Source organism: Hippopotamus amphibius, chromosome 2 (genome assembly GCF_030028045.1).
Source record: "Hippopotamus amphibius kiboko isolate mHipAmp2 chromosome 2, mHipAmp2.hap2, whole genome shotgun sequence".
Classification (NCBI taxonomy): Eukaryota; Metazoa; Chordata; class Mammalia; order Artiodactyla; family Hippopotamidae; genus Hippopotamus; species Hippopotamus amphibius.
Window position 1 is genome coordinate 113,165,819 of NC_080187.1, and position 6,289 is coordinate 113,172,107.

General features: G+C 43.5%; 1 long non-coding RNA gene across 2 annotated transcripts; it reads right to left on the reverse strand.

The window, feature by feature from the left end:
- Window positions 1-1,111: 1,111 nt before the first annotated feature.
- LOC130846752 (uncharacterized) lies at window positions 1,112-4,815 on the reverse strand. 2 transcript variants are annotated; one of them, XR_009051624.1, is made up of 3 exons: window positions 4,740-4,815; window positions 1,544-1,740; window positions 1,112-1,187 (listed from the first exon to the last, which is right to left on the reverse strand). It is a non-coding gene; the product is annotated as an uncharacterized LOC130846752 (long non-coding RNA). The 2 variants fall into 2 exon arrangements; XR_009051625.1 differs by having other exon boundaries at window positions 1,540-1,740.
- Window positions 4,816-6,289: the final 1,474 nt, after the last annotated feature.

Below are 6,289 nucleotides of genomic sequence, written 5' to 3' on the forward strand. Positions count from 1 at the left end.
TTCATTTGTTTTTCTATCATAAAAGGATATATCTCTTGAATGCACCCATTGATTAAAACACTCCCCACATGGGCCAGTAAATGAGGATTCCGTTTCCAAAATTTACTGGGTATTTTGCCCCCAATATGGTGGAGTGAAAACCCCTAACAAACTGTAACTCTTGCAGATAAGAACTATAGACTTTGTATAAAATATGAAAAACAACCACCAGAGGTGTGTGTGTGTGGGGGGGGAATTAGAAGAAAAATAACCTATTTTTAAAAAAGACAAAACATTTGAACAGACGTTTCTCAAAAGCAAAGTTATGGTGGCCAATTAGCACATGAAGAGATGCTCAAGATCATTAGTCACCAGGGAAACGCAGATCAAAGTCAGGATGAGGCACTGCTCCACACCCACTGGGATGAATAAAGGAAAAACACTTCCAAGTAGTGGAATTCAGCCAACTGGAATGGTGCACCACTCTGGAAAACTGGCAGCTTAAAAAGTTACAGGGAATATGTAACCTAGCCATTCCATTGTTAGGTACCTATCCATGAAAAAATGTCCACACAATGATGTGTAGATGAATGTTTAGGATATTCACAACACCCTAAGAGTGGGAGCCACCCAAATGTCCATCAACAGGAGAATGGGTAACCAAAGTGAGATATATCTGCATAATGGGTAGTGAGCAACATAAAAAGGACTAACTACTGGGGTAAGTATGGGTAAATTTCAAAGTCATTACTCCAAGTGAAAGTAGCCAGACACAAAAGTCCAGGTACTATATCATTTTTTCATGTTAACATCTTGGAAGTGCAAATTGACCTTTAGTGACAAAAATCAGATTAGAGCTTGCCTGGGGCAGGGGCAGAGGAAGGGATGAATAGCAAAGAAACAGGAGGAACCTTTTGGGGGTGATGGAGGTATCCTGTCTCCCTTTCGCTGTGTACAGCTGTCAAAACTCACTGAACTGTAGACTTTACTATGTGCAAGATATCACGTGTACATTATACTTCCCTCCGGAAAACTGATTTTGAAAAGTGTTCTAGGCTCTTGCTTAACCAAAAAGATTAAGAAATATTAGGAGACTTGTTCTTTTTGTTTTGTTTTGTTTAATGTGAGACTGGAGATGGAAGACTTCTTTGAGTCACTGATTTGAGAGCACTTGGGACAGGCGTCGTCATTTCCAGGGCACTCTCGGGCTGCAGAGAGAGAATCCGCCCATTATTTCTATGCGGCAAACAGGACAGCAGGTCATTAGCAGGCTTTATCCTCTGGGTTGGCAGAGATTCTTTTCATCACTAAGTTCACTCTAAAAAGTAAGGCTCTTCCGCTCAAAAAAGAGTATGCCTAAAACAACATTATCGTCTCCAAGGAGACTGGCCACTCTCAGCAGAAAGACCCCCAGGGACATCTAAGCACTCAGTTGCCATGGCAACTTCTCCCTTCTGTCCCCAGGGATGACCCCACACTGACAGGCAAAGGTGCCAACTTGCACATCCAGTTTCTTGCTCCTGGGAGAAAGACTTGCCTCTAAGGGGCTGATTCTTTCACCTACTCTAATCCAGCCCTTTGCTGTGACAGCCTGCGGCCTGGGGCGGTTGTGTGTGCGGAGGAACTGGGGGGCTGTAGTTGTCCATCAGCATGACCCAGGCTCTTCAGCATAGTGTCCAACGCAGCCAACTTGTCCCAACACAGAGGCCAGGTAAGGCTCGGGTGGGTGGTCAGCTGCAGCCCACACTGACGGGTTCTTCACTGTTCATGTGTCAGCACTGAAAACAAATGGCAAATTAATGGGAAAAGTACTTGCTGTTATCCCATTAATAATAAAATAAAGTAAAAGGACAGGTTTGGGGGTCTATATCTCCTACTTAATTCCTAAGTTCCTCTGTCACCCATTAGGTGACAGTAGCAATACATCCATGATATTCATGTTTGAATGTATGTTAAAGAATGAAAATCATAATTAGCATCCCGGAAATCCTTACCACAAAAATAAAAAGGATAGAAAGAGAAAAAGAATGCTTCAGCTATGAACAAGCCATCCCGAGCAGGTAAGGACCTCCGGAATGGGGTCTGTCCTGGTGGAGGCTGTGGAGCCTGGCTGTCCCCTCCCTCCTGGGGCTGAAGAAATGCTCCTGGGAGTTGCAGCCCTCCTGGGGAAGTGTGCTCACATCTAGAGCACAGTGGGGATGCCGAAGGGCAGGGGGCAAGGAAGACCTCCGTTCCAACAGAACCAGCCTGGAATGGACGCCTGAGATTCAAACACGTGCTGCTGTGGCCCCAGAGGAGGCAGGATGGACCCTTCCCAGCATCTGTGGCTCTTAATAGAGAACTGCCCAGAGCCCAGGGCAGCCCCAGCAGAGCTGTGGTCACAGCAAGTACAAATTGTAGCACACCAAATCAGTCAAGTTAAAAGAAAAAACCAACTGATTGGAAAAGAAAAGAAAACTGTTTTCTTAGTGTTCAATCTCAGTATTTTCCAGTAAACATGTGAAAGAGGATTATTGATTAGGAAAGAAGAGTAGATCCAGACACATTTGTTCTGCGTTCTGTGACTTTCCTGGATTCTAGTCTGGCTCTCCCTCTGCTTTTTCGTCTCCCATTTGTCAACGCTTGTCATTTCTCTCTCTCTCCATCCCTCTGCTTCTCTGTCTGTCTGTCTGTCTCTGTCTCCCTTCCTCTCTGCCTCTCTCTCTCCATCCCTCTATCTCTTTCTATCTGTCTGTCTTTCTCCCTCTGTCTTTCTCTGGCTCTGGGAACTGCAGTTTCCCTTGTTGTGGGCAGCTCAGGGAGGGGTGTGGAGGAAAGGATGAAAGGTCACTGAGGACTTGGAGCAGAACCAGCTCTGAAAGACCAAATTCCAGGCCCTGAGAATGTCACATGGTGTCACATCAAGGTTGGGAACAAGAAATTGGGGCTGACGTTTGGAAAGGTTGATGCGGGAAGAAGGGGAAAAGGAAAATGAGTAGAGACGGTTTTCATATGCTTAACTTTTTTGCTTCACATAAACACATTGTTTCCCCAAAGTTGAACACCCCCCCTTATAAAGAAGAAATAAAACAAAAGAAGCTTAGGCGTTGTACCAGTAACTAACTTACTTCTGAGTTTCCTGGAGGGTGTGCACAAAGAGGAGACAGAAAGAGCCAGCCCTAATGACAAGGACAGCCTCTGGAATGTTGACAAGGGGAATGACTGAGCAGCAATTTCATTCTCCACATCAGAGTAGAATTTACATTCAATTCAGGAACCCTCAGAGGAATTTCCTATCTCTCATTTGGCCCATGAATTTTCTGGCTAGGAATATCTCTGAGCAGATGCAAATGTCAACAGTGGGGAGATCTGGTTGACAAAGAGAAGCAGCCTTTGTATCTCACTGCAGTTAGAAAAAAAAAACCAAATTCCTAGTTTCATGGGCATGACTGCCCTTTTGTCAAAATCAGGGATCAGGGACAGGCTGGGGGTTGAGTGGAGCAGGCTCTTCATCCAAAAAAGCATCTTTTAGTGACTTGGCCAAGGCTGGAGGAGTGGGGACAGAACAGACCCCATGGAGGTTATTCCCAGAAAAAGAGAGCAGGAGAGAGGGTGAAACTCAGCTCTGGTCTCATGAGAGAATGGCAACCATGTGCTGAGCAAAACCTCTGCATTAAGGAAAAGATGCTTGTTTGATGCCCAATTTACAACTGAGCAAAGATAAAACCGGTGCTGCCTGCTGTTTAATACCCAGGAGGCAACATCCCTCCAGACTGCCCCCTGCTGGTGACCGGGGTGCTGGGTTGCAAGGGAGGGTTTGGTTCTCAGTGGCTTCTGTTGCCCTGCTGCCGAGAGCCCGTGCAGCTTCCAGCAGGTTCCAGCTTCCAGCTTCTCCACACGAAGGTGACCACTGAGATTTGGGATTCCGACCCAAGGTGGAGGAATACACTTACTTGAAGCTCCTGTTTGGTGTCACGCTCTGTGAAGGTGAGTAAGGACAATACATGGTCTCCCCCTTGGGCTGCTCAGTATGTGGTTAGAAAGGGGAATGTGCTCTTAAAAAGGATGAAACAAGGGCTGTCACATAGAGCCACACACCTCAACTCCTCTTATTAGATACGCGTGTATATACAGATATACTTTGCAGTTTTGTATAAATATATAAATACATTAATATAAGTATATTCATATTTTTGGTTCCAGAACCCCTCCCTCCTCATACCAAAATTCACAGATGCTCAAGTCTTTTTATATAAACCGGCATAGTGTTTGCATATAACCTACACACATCCTCCCACGTACTTTAAATCAATTCTAGATTACTTATAATATTTAATACTATGTAAATGCTATGTAAATAGTTGCTGGTGCACAGCAAATTCAAGTTTAGCATTTTGGAAGTTTCTGGAATTTTTTTTTTTAATATTTTCTATCCAGGTAAGTTGACTCCTCAAATGTGGAACCTGCTGATACAGTCAACTGTGTATATTAACTCTCACAAGGAAAGTAAAATTGGAAATTAAAAAGTCCTTAATTTATTGACTCAGCTCTTTAAATGAGTTAGTTCACAAAATTCATTTTACTAATTTCTAAAATTCTGGATTCAGAAACATGAAAGAACTCTGGAAAAAATGAATTGGTAGTCAGTAAAGGCACATATCTCAGCCATCGAACAGGGACTGCTGACTCCCTGAAAAGGCTGAAAAGCAAAGTCCTCATTCGTCTTCTTTATAACAGATGAATCTGGTATTTTTATTGGCATGGAGGAAGCAGTCTCTTACCTGGTTTGAGGGTCTTCTGATAAGCAAAGTTATTTCTACAGAAAGAGTGATAGGTGCTGGCTTTAGGCAATTTCTTGTGCCAGTTGTGTGCAAACAAAGAGCAAAGAGCGTTTCACTCACCATCCAAGTCTATAAAGATTAACCTGCTGAAGTCGCTGACCTGCAGTGCACTCAGTACTTCAGATGGAGATTAAGGCAATAACAGGATGCTCTGTGCTTTGGACCAGCAGACCCTTAGATAGGTGGATGAATTTCAGTGAGAATTTTCATGAACCCTGCTTCTTGTACCTTCCCATACACAGAAAAGCACTACAATCATTAACTTGAGATATCTGGTTTTTTGTAACTAGCAATAATCTTTTACCAAGATATATGCTTGACTGCATGTATTCTCTAACAAAAATCTCATATAAACTACCCCCACTTACCTCTTTGGAGCAGTTCCTCAGAACCTTCTGAGAGACTGTTTCCTGGGCTGTAGTCCTCAGTCAAGACCCTGAATTAAACCTAGCTTACAACTCTCACATTGTGTGTTTTTCTTTCAGTCGACATGTGTGTCTTATGACACAATGCATAGAGATAAATGGCTATATCATGTCTTAAGAGGTGGCCTTCATCTTTGAAGCCTGTATTTTAAAATATGGACTTTAAAGAAATCTGGGAAAGAGACTTCCATGCATTTTCAAGTGCTGAACAAGATGCTTATAAGGTATTGATGTCTCTGTTGCTGACTCCGGGCTCTTCTTTCAGCCTTGAAGCTGGGCAAGTACAGTCCTTGTAGGTCTGTGGGGTGCAGCCCACCACTCCTACAATAGATGACTATAGAGCCTGTATTTTTCTGTGTCTAACTTGTACATATGAAACAAACCCATGAGTTTCTAATTCTCAGAGGCTATTCCTCACCTCAGCTTAATTTTGTTCAGGTCAACATCATTTTTTTTTTTTTTTTTGGCTGCATTAGGTCTTAGTTGTGGCATGTGGGATCTTTGTTGCAGCATGTGGGGTCTTTCATTGCGGTGCACAGGCTCTTTGCTGTGGCACATGGGCTTCTCTCTAGTTATGGCGTACAGGTTTTCTCTTCTCTAGTTGTGGAGTGTGGGCTCCAGGGCACGTGGGCTCTGTAGTTTGAGGCACATGGGCTCTCCAGTTGAGGCATGTGGGCCAGTAGTTATGGCACACAAACTTAGTTGCCCTGCAGCATATGGGATCTTAGTTCCCTGACCAGGGATCGAACCCCTGTCCCTTGCATTGCAGGACAGATTCTTTACCACTGGACCACCAGGAAAGTCCCAATATCATTTTTTTAAAGCACACACATTTTGTTATTTTTTAAAAATCATCAAGTTCCTAGATTGGGGCTTAGAGGTCCTAATTTTTGAGCAGATGTCTGTCCTTCAAATCTATTTTCAATCAAGCAGAAACTCTGTCAGCTTCAGTATTTCTTTTGTACAAAAGCAGCATGCCATTTTCATTGGTCCGGGATACCAATACATTCCTGGAGTGGCTTGGTATCATATATGTTCCTAATATTCCAGGATGATTAATAAAAT